The 13,637-nt window shown below is 41.5% G+C and overlaps 1 protein-coding gene across 2 annotated transcripts in view; it reads right to left on the bottom strand.

Annotated features, from left to right (window-relative positions):
* The window catches only part of LOC143875592 (protein ESSENTIAL FOR POTEXVIRUS ACCUMULATION 1-like), a 32,163-nt gene that overhangs the window by 3,059 nt on the left and 15,467 nt on the right, over positions 1-13,637 (bottom strand). The window lies entirely within an intron of this gene.

A 13,637-nucleotide genomic window follows, 5' to 3' on the forward strand; every position in this document is an offset into this window, starting at 1 on the left:
TCCTACATCAAATTTGGTATCAGAGCAAACGATCCAAGGTAACTCCAAAAGATTGAACCGTGAATCGCCTTCAATAGCCCAAGTCCATCTTTAACCCTAGGACAAAAACCCTCTTTGTTATAATTGGTTCACATCAACCCATCTTCATCTTCTTCTAACCCAATTTTTTCTTTTTTTTTCCTCGAAATCTATCCGGTAGCCAACCAAATTTCAATAAGACAAGAAAAAAATAAAAACTATTTGCAGACCATCATCTTTAGTTCTCGAAATTATCAGTCAATTACCAATATAGATTGATTGATTGAAAAGCCATCCCAACAAGTCTCACTGCCTTATACCTGTACCCGAAATCAAAACCCCAGCCCAAACATCTTTGAAAACTTATTGCATCAGCCTTTTTTTTGTCAGTCCAAAGCCCAACCAGAACCCATACCCTCTCTCTTCTTCTCCCTGAAAACCCATCCAACTTCCTCTTTTTGCTCACAGATCCTTAACTTTTGGCCCCACCAAAAATCCAGTCCATTTCCGTGAGGGAGAAGGATAGTCTTCAAAAGTTTCTATTTTTTGGGACTCTTTTATGCTATCTCAAGAAAGGCAAGTTTCCTGCTGAAGGTCATATCCGGTGAAAAGGTGAAAGACAGACTTTCTTTTATTTTTTCCATAGCAGTAACTTGTAAAGCAAGTTACCAAGTATCATCATTGTTGTCACTGTTATAAATACTTTAGAAAAAGTATTTTTTATAAAAGAGTCACGTGACCACAAAGGAAAGTATGTTACTTATTATTTTCTATAATAGTTAACTTGAGAAAGTAGTCACGTAGCCTTCTCCAGTTGTTAAAAAAGAAAAGAATATTAGAAGGGAGAAATCTCAATTAATTCAATTAATCATCAAAAGTTAAAATTCATAATACAATGAGGCCTATTTATAGGCAATTAAACTAAAATTCCATGGAAAATAAAAGTCCTAACAACTAAAAACATAGAAATAAATATCCTAGAATCTAAATAACATAAAAATAAATTCCTAAACTAAATAACATGGAAATATAAATCCTAATGGGCAAATATGCCACTTATTGGCCTATTATCTGCATCAACTAGTTTGACCTCATCATGACACCACTTTAAGCTCACTTCTCGTGATCTGCCTTCATCACGAGCCCACCAAACACAAGGCCCTCAAGCCTTCTGCAAATTCATCCAAGTATAAGGCACGCCCATGCCAAGCACAAATCCACCAAGTCTCGCAATCTAGCTGTCCAAGGTACATATGCCATGACTCAATCTGCTGGACCAAAGGTCCCGCACAACAGCTGATGTGATTTAGCCTTAGAATTATGTGAACGTGTATGTCTTATCTTATTTAGTGCCTTTATTTTTATTTTTTATAGTCATATTTTATTGTAACTAGATGTGGGGGATTTCAACATTAACACCATTAACCCTACCCTTACCCTTTTACTCAATGGTTCATCACCTACTATCCTAAAATCCATCCCCAATCCACTTACCGCATATCACCCACATAGCAATAACTCAAGCCCAAAACTAACTTAATCCCCCTAATATCCTATTGGCTCTCCCCATAGCCCACCACTTAAACTCCACAACTCAACTCCTTTAAAACCCAACACCCTCTCCCTTGACCTAACTTCGGACCAAGGTTACCTGGAACGCAGTTCATTCCGGTACGCGGTACGGGAACGGGTACAGGGTACGATGGTAGCCCGGTACGCGGTACAATGAGAGTAGGCTAAGTCGGTTTGCTATTTCGCCTCGTTGGTGGATTTGGAGCGCAAATCTGGCTCGGTCTGGTACTATATATATACATAATTTCATTCTATAGCCCATACTACATACATTTAATAAACAAAACCAAAAACCCCGTGTATGCTGTTCATATATATTATCAATGAAAATTCTAGATCCAATCCAATCCAAAATATATAAAACTCCATAATATATAAAATATGAAGATCTCCAAATATCACTAAATTAAGTACTAACATATATTGCATTCTCAATCTTAAATGAAAGCAAACAGAAAATAACTACCCAGTTCTTAAATAAGAACGTAAAAACATGAACAAATTAATAAACTATTGTACAACTCTTTTTTCTTAGTCCACTGAAGTGTTCTCTCTCTGTGCATCTCTCCCTATCCCTCGGGTCGCCCGGGTCGCCATTTTTTGCAATCCGGGTCGCAATCGACCCACATTTCGGATCGGCAACCCCGGATTGCGGGTCGGAGGGCAATCCCGGTAACATTGCTTCGGACGTGGATAAAAAATCCCCTCTCCTCCCCCTCCTCCTTTCTCCCTCTCTTCCTTGTCACCCATGTCTTCTCTTTGCCCACGGTTGTGCAGCCCCTCTCTCCCTCCTGCCAAGTGTGGCGGGCCTATTATTTTAGCAGTGGAATAACCCATGCGGCGCCTCAACATACGCATATGCTAAGGCCAGCCTTCAACTCGTGCAAGGCTCTGAAGGTCTTGCACACCCAACACCTCTTGATGCTTCATATGTGCACACATAGTTGCCGGAAACGTTCAAGCATGTCACGGGGCCAACTCCCTCCTATAAGGGAATAGCCAACCAACCCTCTCAACCAAGAGTGCCCACCAAAGATGGTGTTAGCTACGTGCCCTTGAAATTTTACATGACATCGATGGCCCAAAATGCCAATTGCGTCCCCGTGACACGGAGCACGCTATGAAGACTGGGTTGTGCCCTGAACTGTTTCCTCGTGACATTCCCCCACCTGATAACGTTGATGCCCTCGTCGACACTTAGCAATCTGCGAAGCTCAGTTCCACAATAGCAATGACTTCACAATCTTGAAAACAGCTGCCACTGGTACTTCAACAACTTGGCCCTCACTAGAGGTGCAACTCGGGTCGGGTTGGGTCGAGTTGAGGCCAAACCCGAACCCGAACCCGATTTTCAAATCGAGTCGGGTCGGGTTGGGTCGGGTTATGTGATAATGGTTCACTGCTCCAGGATAAATTCACCCCCTTGAGGCTAACGTTTCTATTTCCCTTGAAAACTTAACGAATAAGTAATGTTAAAGGGGGGATTTTATGCGTCGGGGGTGGGGGGGGTGGGGAATATCATTCCTTTTTAGTTTTTTGACTTTTAGCTTTTTAGGTAATATTCAAAGTAAAATAGAAAATCAAAATATTTAAGAGGGAAATCAGGAAGGCAAATTTGCAACTTTCATTTTTAGTATATTTTATTATTTTAAAAATACAAGTTGGGTTTTGGGTCGGGTTCCCGACCCCAGTGTTACGAAAAGCGTACGATTTGCGATTCAAATAGTACGATTCAAATCGAATCGTATGTAAAACAATTTGAATTGTTAACTTGAATCGGTTTTAGCTTGAATCGTACGATTCACACTTGAATCGTACGATTCAAGTGAATCGTACGATTCAATTTATGCCTATATTTTTGCAAAAAGTGGGCCCCACAGCAGAACTTAAAGCCCCAAAATCATTTTTTCTTCTCTCGACTTTTATTACGAGAACCAAAAAACCCTCGGTCTTTCTTCCCAACGACTTAGGGTTTGCAAAAACCCTCTTGCCGTCAACTTAGGGTTCGCCAAAACCCCTCCTCCATACAGTCCAAGACTCGAAGAAGAATAACAAGAAGAAGAAGACTCTAATCCTAGATATGTTATTTTATTTTATTTTTCTCCTCTTCCTCTGCTTCTCATTTCTTCTTCTTCTCTTCTTCCTTTCCCCTTCTTTTTCCTTTTCATTTTTGCACCTTTTGTTTTGGATTTTGAGAACCGATTGGACTCCAATCAGTTCTTAAAATCCAAAACAAATAGGGCTGTTTTTTTTATAATTGGAATGGGCTCTGTTTTTGTTTTTTTGGATTTTGAGAACTAATTTGGAGTCCAAAACTGATTATCATACCCAAATTTTCATTTAATTTTGGGCCAAATAATCTGTTATGGACTCTCAATCTATTTTCAAAATCCAAAACAAACATAGCCTTAATTTTGAGTTCAAAATCATCATTTTTGTAACTTATTTGGATTTTGAGAACTGATTTCGTGTCCAAAACTGATTATGAGACCTAAACTTATGTTTAATTTTGGGCCAATAAACTATTATGGACTCACAATCTGATCTTAAAATCCAAAACAAACAGAGCCTTCATTTTGAGTTCAAAATCATCATTTTTGTAACTTAATTTTGAGGCTATGTTTGTTTTGGAATTTGAGAACTGATTTCGTGTCCAAAACTGATTATTAGACCCAAATTTACGTTTAATTTCGGGTCAAATAATCTGTTATGGACTCACAATCTGATCTCGAAATCCAAAACAAGCAGAGCCTTAATTTTGAGTTCAAAATCTTCAGTATTGGATTGCTTTAATGTGGGGCACTGGGGCTATTGGGTTGCTTTAATGTGCTGCTATTGGATTGCTTTAATGTGGGGCTATTTTTCCTTTAACTTTAATGTGTCATGTATCATCATTCCTTTTGTCATCTGATTTTTATTTCAGGCATTGAATTTACAAGTTTGTATTTTCTTGAGAAGTTTGAAGTGTAGTATAATTGTATAAAGATGGTCAAAGTTAGATAGGTGGATGTGACATGGAAGTATTGTACGGCGGTCGTTCCCAATAACAAAACAAGATTACGATGTAATTATTGTGGGAAAGAATATTCTGGAGGTGTATTTAGAATGAAACATCATTTGGGACTTACAAAACAAAATGTAGCTGCTTGTACACAAAATTCGGACGACATTGCTGATAAGTTTAAGTTACTATTGAAGGAAAATAAAGAAGAGAAGGAGAAAAAAGATGATGCAAAGTATGATGTAAGGCGGTCGGACTTCTATTATCAAGATACGGACTTCTATTATCAAGATAAGGAAGAAATAGAGGATGCACATATTGCTCGAGGGAAGAGGAAAATGGATGATTTTGTGGTGAAGGGGGATTAAAAACTAACAAGCAAACAACTATCAATCAAGTTTGGAAAAAGGGGGATAGAGATAGAGTTCGCCAAAACATAGCAAGGTTCTTTTACTCGAATGCTTTGTCATTCAACCTTGTTAAATGCCCTTTTTTTACGCCATAGTTGAATCTATAAGTCATTTTAGACATGGATTAAAAGTCCCAAGTAGGGGTGTAAATGGATATTCGAAAATTCGATTACCGTCCGCATCCGAATCCGTTTAAAGCGAATATTATCCGAATCCGCTTCAAGCGGATATTATCCGAATCCGCTTCAAGCGGATATTGTCCGAATCCGTTTAGGAGATATCCGGTTCTTAACGATCCGAATCTGGTAAATTGTGCATCCGATCCGTTTAACATCCGAATCCGACAAGTAAATCCGCTTATCCCTAATATCCACATCTGTATCCGTATATCCGAATTCGAACCCGGATTCGCATGCAAACTCGGATATCCGGTTACGGATGCGGATATTCGCATTCAAATTCAACTTCAATTAGATAATTTTGGATATTTAACCAGTTGATTTAAAGTTACAGACATGAATCGAATTCGAATACGGAAACGAATTCGGATATGATTTATTCGAATTTGGATATTCAGATACGATTTGAATCCGGATAAACGGATACGGATAATATCCGAATTCGAATAATATCCGTCGGATGCGAATTCGGTAACGAATAATAATTATCCGTCGGATTCGGATACGGATATTGAATATTGTAATCGAATTCGAATTCGGATATAGCACTATCCGATTCGAATTCGATCCGTTTACACCCCTAGTCCCAAGTTACCATGAAATGAAGAATACATTCCTCAAAAAAGAAGTGGAGAACATAGAGTCTATGATGGAAGAATATAAGAAAGAGTGGAAGAAGACGGGTTGCAAGCTTATGTCAAATGGTTGGACGGATGGGGTGAATAAATCCATTACCAATTTCTTGTTGAATAGTCCAAAGGGGACAGTTTTTTTTAGACCAGTAGATGCTTCTGATATCTCAAAAATGCAAATAACTTGTTTGCTCTACTTGACTCGGTTGTGGAAGAAGTGGGAGAGGAAAACGTAGTGCAAATTATCATGGATAGTGCGGCTGCATATGTGAGAGCAGGACAGTTGTTGATGGAGAAGAGGAAAAAATTATTTTGGTCTCCTTGTGCCGCTCATTGCATAGATTTGATGCTTGAAGACATTGAAAAATTACCAACCCATGCAGAGACCATAGCAAAGGCCAGGATGATCACAGTGTACATTTACAATCATAGTCGGGTTTTGTATCTTATGCGCAAGCATACGAAAGGGGAATTGACAAGGCCAGTTGTGACACGTTTTGCAACATGCTTCGTGACACTGAAAAGGCTAAGAGAAAGAAAGGCGGGCTTGATGCAAATGTTTGCCTCAGATGATTGGCAAAAAAACCATATTCCAAAAAAAGCCGATGGGATCAAGATATGCGAAATTGTGTTGGGTGATTCCACATTTTGGCATAGTGTGTATTATTGTTTGAAATGCACATCACCTTTGGTGAAAGTCCTACGTTTAGTGGATTCAGATGAGAGGCCTGCCATGGGATACATTTATGAGGCTATGGACCGGGCCAAAGAGGCCGTTGCAAAGAATTTGGGCCACATAAAGAAGAAATATGAGCAAATCTGGCATATCATTGATGAACGCTGGGACAAGCAACTTCATAGGCCCTTGCACGCAGCGGGTTACTTTTTAAATCCGCAGTTTCAATATGAGGAGTCAAATGACGTGGACATTGAAATTAAGGTGGGGCTATTGGATTGCTTAGAAAGAATAAGTTCAAAAGAGAGGGTGCTAATTAGTAACCAACTTGATAAGTTCAAGAAAGCAGAGGGTCTCTTTGGACAGGAAATGGCAAAGTTAATGAGGACAGAAAAGCAACCAAGTAAATTCTTTACGTTAAATTTTTAATTGAATTCTTATTCTTTAGAAATTATCATAATTATTTTTTGAAAAAATAGGTTTATGGTGGGACACCTTTGGAGATGAATGTCCCGAGTTGCAAAATCTTGCAATTCGAATTGAAAGCCTGACGTGTAGTGCTAGCGGTTGCGAGCATAACTAGAGCACATTTAAGCAGGTAAATGTTAGTGAGTCTAATTTTTTTGTTCATATCTTTTTATTTGTATCCCTTTAATTTTTATTATTAACTTTTTATTTTAGATGCATTCAAAAAGAATAAACCGACTCGAACAAAAGAGGTTGAATGCACTTTTACTTGTAAAATACAATCTTCAACTTCGAGTTCGCAATTCAAATAGGAGGGACAAAAAAGGATTTGATCATATTTCATTATCTGACATGAACTCGGACGATGAGTGGATAACGGAAAGAGATGGACATGTGCTTCCCGAAGACACAACTTGGCTGGATATAGGTGAATGTTTTGTGGAGAAAGTTGCAGGAGATGAGACGGGCGCTGGCTCCAGTCATGCGCCTCAACAAAAGAGAAGACGTTAGCTATTTGTAATTTCTTTTCTTAGTAGTAAAGACATTATTTATTGATATTCATTCATGTAAATGTAACAGGCGTTAGAAACCTCAACAAAAGGAAGGGCAACAGTCAATTGCAAGATGAAGAAGAATTTGGCTCTGCTCCCGACACAGATGATGGAGATGAGGGTGTTAATGTTGAGGGAGGAACTACCAATAGGGGTGTAAACAAGCCGAGCCGGGCCGAGCTTGGCCAGGCTCGACTCGGCTCCTTAAGCTCAAAAGCTCGGCTCGGGCTCGGCTCGAACCAGGCTCGGGCTCGTCTCGGCTCGGCCAGGCTCGCGAGCCTTACCGAGCTCGGGTTATATTAAGTTCACACCCCTCATCTTCCCTAGACAGCCCTATCTAGTGTAATTTGACTACTCTTTTTACACTACGGAGGGTAGTCCAAGTAACAAATGGGGTTCCAAAAAATAAGTGACATATTTTGCCTCCCCCTTTCACTCCCTAGACAACCCTTTTAGTGTATATATTAATATATAATATATATATTTAAATATATTAAATTCTTAATGAGCCGAGCTTTTTCCAAGCCGAGCTCGAGCGAGCTTCCGAGCCCGAGCCAAAATTGACACCCTTAACTACCGGTGTCGATGACGAAGATGATGATGAGGATGTGAATGGGATCGACGACATCCACGATCTATATTTTATGCAATCATGATATGTTTCATGTTTCGTTTTGTGGTTCATGTGTGAGACTTTAAAGTTGTTTTTGTCTTTTTGAGATCATTATAGAAAGAATGAATGGATTTTGCCATTTTGGTAATGAATGGTTAATTAATTTTAATTATGACAGTCGGTTAAGTGGTTATCAAGCATTTCATGTTATTTATTTTAATGGTTTTGAATGGAAAATTGATAATTACTCTTTTTATTCTTATTTATAATTTTTCCTATTTTTTATTATTCTTTTCAGATTTTCATATATAAATCTGAAAACTCTTACGATTTACGATTCGACCCTTCTTACGATTTATGATACGATTCCGATTTTCAAAACATTGCCCGACACCCCAACCCAAACCCAACCCGAACCCAACCCGGATTTCAGAAAACCCAACCCGACCCGGCAAAAAATCGGGTTCAACCCAACCTGAGTTGCACCCCTAGTCCTCACTGACCTCCTTGCGTCTGCATACTACACTGCCCCAAGTTCTACCTACCACTGCCTTATCTCTGGAGTTATCCTCAACAACGATGGTTTTCTCGGACTCCATCAAATTATACGAAGGTTTTGAGGATCCCTACAAACGTTGATGATGGTTCTGAGCACTCCACCAAACTCCATAAGAGCAGAGCGACCGGACTTGAATCTTTCCCTCAAGCAACTCTCAAGTTCCTCCTCATCTGCACTCGAGCTTCCTTGGGAGCGGTCTTCCGATACGGGCAACTTGCACCCCTTCATTTGTCCCTGAATGTGCCACCACTTCCGGCACAGCACCTGCCACACTTTCGGCCAAGTGCAACACTTGCCACCAGCAAAGAACAAACCAACCACGGGAGCCACTAGCACTCCCAAACAAAGGGACCACGACATCAATCCTGCCTCCTGAGGCCAAACATCCCCTTCTGGGATCAACCAATACAACGCACCCGCTACGCTTGCCGGGTGTAAACCATCGCGGGGAGCAACCTACATCCCCAAGCCACAAAGGAACCATCTCAATGGTCCCGCCCCATCATGAGGCCAAGAGTCTCCCCACTTCGGGATCCTCCACTGCAACAATTAGTCTTGCATCCTTCGCCCAAAGCCAACTTCATCAGACATACCAATCCTTATGCCACCAATAGTCTCCTGGGTACCCGCAGCCAACACTCACACAGTTAACCGCTCAAATCTTCCACCATTCAAATTGAACTGCCCTTTCAGTTTTCTCCAACACTGAAGCTTTGAAGTAACAAGAAGCACACAAACAAACTATGTCATCCCATACCAACACAGTCTGCCCAAATGCCACCTGAGATCACCACACTGTCTCATACCAATACAACAAACCCATTATCAATCTAAGCTGCCCGGGTGCCCGCACCAAGGTCTTACTGACAAGAGCATCTCACATGCACAATTTCTAAAACTGAACCGCCATCCAAGTACTTCAGCCAACACAGCAACGGACCATATCCAACTTCCCATCTGCCACTTCCGACCTCACACATCGGTGGGTTGTTGGAATACGCCAACCCATTCATACCGACGATTGATGCTCTTTCACTGATTAAGCTTCAAGCAAATCCATTAACCAATGCTTATACCAACACTGACGGAACAAATTCTTTCCATGCCGTTGCGCCTCTGTTGCGCCACTCAAATAGAATAGAGGAGAGTTCAAACTTCCAAGCCGCCATACTTTGTGACCTCGTTTGCCAAGCTTACAAGATGACCTGTGCCACCAACACAGCTCAATGATGTCTCACACACAACATTGAGAAAGCTCTGCATCCGCTCCTTAGAAAGAAACATCCCCACACAAATTCAGCTCTTCTTCGGCTGACAAATGGACTTTCAAAGTGTTAGTTTCAAAGATATCCACGACTTTGCGCACCAAGTTGCCACCACTTGGCTAACATTCAAGTTCCTTCCAAATCTGCCACAACTGAAAGCGTTTCCCGTTCTTTTGTGCACTGCCACATTCACTAGAGATGCACTAACCATAGTCTCAAACACTGCCACTTGCTGCAACATGTCAGCACAGACACCGACTGTATCATAGCTCCTGGACAAGTTCTTGCATTCACAACTAGCTCTAATCTGCCACTTCATACCCATCTGATACCAACTATCAAAGCACACTTTGAATTCATAACTTGGACATTTTTGCTCTAATACCAACTGTCACAGGCCTATTGTTTTAGCAGCGGAATAACTCGTTCGGCGCCTCAACATACACATATGCTAAGGCCAGCCTTCAACTCATGCAAGGCTTTGAAGGTCTTGCATGCCCAACACCTCCTAATGCTTCATATGTACACACAATCTCTAAGCTGTTCAACAGGCTACTTGGCTAAGATCATGACATGCACTTCTAGATACTTTGTACACAACCACCAAGCCTTTCATCAAGCTACTGAGCTTGGCCTTGTTGTGCCCAAGGTTTAAAATTTCGGTTTCGGTACCGGTTTCGAAATCGACCGAAATTTCAAAATTTCGGGCGAAATCCGATACCACAAAGAAAATGGTATTTTATTCAATCTTAAATTTCGGCAGAAATTTCGGTAATTTCGGTCGAAATTTCGGTATAATATTAAAAAAAAAAACTGGTATTTGTGTGAAATTTCGGAAAAAACGAAATTTCGGCCGAAATAAATGACCGTTTCGGTTTTTGGTGGTTTCGGTGTCGGTCTCCACCGAAATCCGAAATTTCAGATTTCGGTCGAAATTTAAAACCATGGTCTTTTTTTTTTTAATGGCAATATATTAAAAGAATGGAACCGAGATGGTCCACAGAAATACAAAGAAAAGAAAAATTACATCAAGAAAAGACTAAAAATACATTTCACGGAAGGAGATGATCAAACCATTACAAACCCTCTTTATGGACACCCGATCTCGCAAGGGAATCAGCTTCACTATTGGCTGATCTTCTAACAAATTTAAACACTATAGATGAACCTGAAACAAGATCAGCGATTTCCTCAAAGAAGCTAAGAAATCGCCACGGTGGTGCAACCTTCCCAGATAGCCAACTGATTACGTTAGAAGAATCACCTTCCACAATCACCTTATCGAACATATCCCTACTCATGCGTTTTATTCCTTGAAAAGCCGTTTTAACTTCCGCTTCAGATGAGTCGCTTCTACCAATTGGGCTAGCAAAAGCCCAAGACACCACCCCTGCAGAATTCTTAGCAAGGCCACCAATACCAGCCGGACCCGGATTACCCAAACTAGACCCATCAAAGTTTATTTTCAAATACCCTTCAGGAGGAGCCTCCCATCTTTGAACTATCTTCTCTCTCCTCACCCCTTCCCAACACAGAATTCTCCATCCTTCCCACAGATCAAAAGCTGAAACAAATTGAAACTGAGGAAGACTCTTCTCCCAAAAAATCACCAAAGCAATAATTTTCATAAATAACCAGTAAGATGACTTAGCCACTCCATTGAAAACTCTCGAATTTCTTTCTTTCCAAATAACCCACCACAAAGCTATCAAACACAGCTTCCAAAGCAATTTCCCTTTCTTCTTCCAAGGCATAAAATCCCAACTCAACACAAGTTCTGGTATAGAGTTTGGGAAGATCCAACAGATACCAAACCTATCCAAAATGAGGCCCTTAATCTCCCTTGCATCCTTGTAATGAATAAACAGATGATCAATAGATTCACCATCTTCCATACAAAGCGAACAATAATCTACCAGCCACATTCCCCTTCTTCTAAGAAATTCAATGGTCTGAATCCTCCTACAGCAAACTGCCCAACCAAAAGAGGAAACTGATGGAGGCCCAAGAAATTTCCAAACGGCAACTGCAAGAGAGGAGCTTGAAGCATGTACCAACCAAGAATAAAATGACTTCACAGAGAAGAAGCCAGATGGGTCCCAAATCCAAATTCTTTTATCCACCCCACTTCTTTTTATATAGCAATTCTCAATCAAAAGAAATAACCGAGAAATAGAATTTAACTCCCTGTCAAAAAAATTCCTTCTGAAGCTAGGCTTCCAAACCACCTTGGAGTCCACCATCTCAAAACAATCACACACCAACACATCTTTCTTTAAAACCATGGTTGTGCCCAACTCTGAACCCACTCTCATGATTCAGCATGCATCATGAGTACATCGAACATCAGGCCTTCAAGCCCAATGCAAAGCCCATCCAGTACGAGGCATGACGATGCCACGCACAAATCCGCCAAGTCCATCGACCCGGTAATTCAAGGCACAGACCTATGCTAAGAATCAGTACACAAGGACCAAAGTCCGGCAAGGCAACTCCAACCTTCTTGAAGTAAGGCCAGGTCCAGCCATGCTCTGCTCCGCTAAACCTAAAGACTTAGGCTCTCACACCACCTGATTAAGGGACCACCTGGATAGTCGAACCCCACCAAGGAATGAGGCATTGTGCCACATCCCAATCCGCCAAGCACTAAGGCTTGGTCATCCAAGAAGCAAGATGCCCCATGGACTAATCCACAAGGCGTATACCTCGCGAGGGCAACCGAGGTCGCCCCAGCATGAATTCATGGAAGACCTAGAGATTGACCTATCCACAATGCAGAAGGCAAGTAGTATAGCTAGCCCCCTGTACCGTTCATACGCGCAATGCATGTGGAAACCCAACCCAACATGCACTGTTTTTGGCCCCCGTCCTCGACCAAAGAAACTGGACCATCCCTATGGATAACTCTCAGTCTGCACCCAAAGCTCCCTTAGGGAAAGCACATGAGCTGTAGTATGATTTCCTATTGTGTGCCTCACATGCACAAGCAAGTCCTCTTGCAACCCACAAGCAAACTACCAAGGTTCCGGCCTACACCTGCTAGGCCTATCGGGGGAGAAGTCAGCATGCTACGGGGCCAGCTCCTCCTATAAGGGAATAGCCAACCAACCCTCTAAACCAGGAGTGCCCCCCAAAGGTGTTGTTAGCTACGAGCCCCTGAAAATTTACATGACATTGATAGCCCAAAGTGCCAACTACATCCCCGTGACATGGAGCAAGCTGTGAAGACTGGGTTGCCCTGAACTGCTTCCCCGTGATACAAGGCATGAGGTAAACCCCGTTCCACGTCTCAATCTACCTAGTCCTACAAGCTTTCACCACGGTTCCCTCGTGCACGTTCCAAGTCTCTACATGGCCCTTCAACCACAACCAAAGTTTCTTCCCATAACCTGTTGGGCCTAAGGGGTTGAGGAAACCACTCATTTCCATTGGGGCCCAACCAAGTGCTTCCAATGCCCCTCCCAAGTGGCCAGCTAGCATGCGCAATGCACCCATCCTTGGGCCTAGTGTGGCTCTCCATGGCACCATTGCACGTTTGTGTGTCTAACACGGGAAGCCAACTAGTTTCCCCACGACACTGTAGCTTGGACATAAAACATGTGTCCTCATGAAACACAAGCAAGGTAGCAGACACATCGAATAACAAAACCAACCAGTACATATGTTTACAGTTGAATGATAAAATTGAAAGAT

This window comes from Tasmannia lanceolata, unplaced genomic scaffold (assembly GCF_043159265.1).
Source record: "Tasmannia lanceolata isolate RefF3 unplaced genomic scaffold, GAP_Taslan_0.1 ptg000004l, whole genome shotgun sequence".
Classification (NCBI taxonomy): Eukaryota; Viridiplantae; Streptophyta; class Magnoliopsida; order Canellales; family Winteraceae; genus Tasmannia; species Tasmannia lanceolata.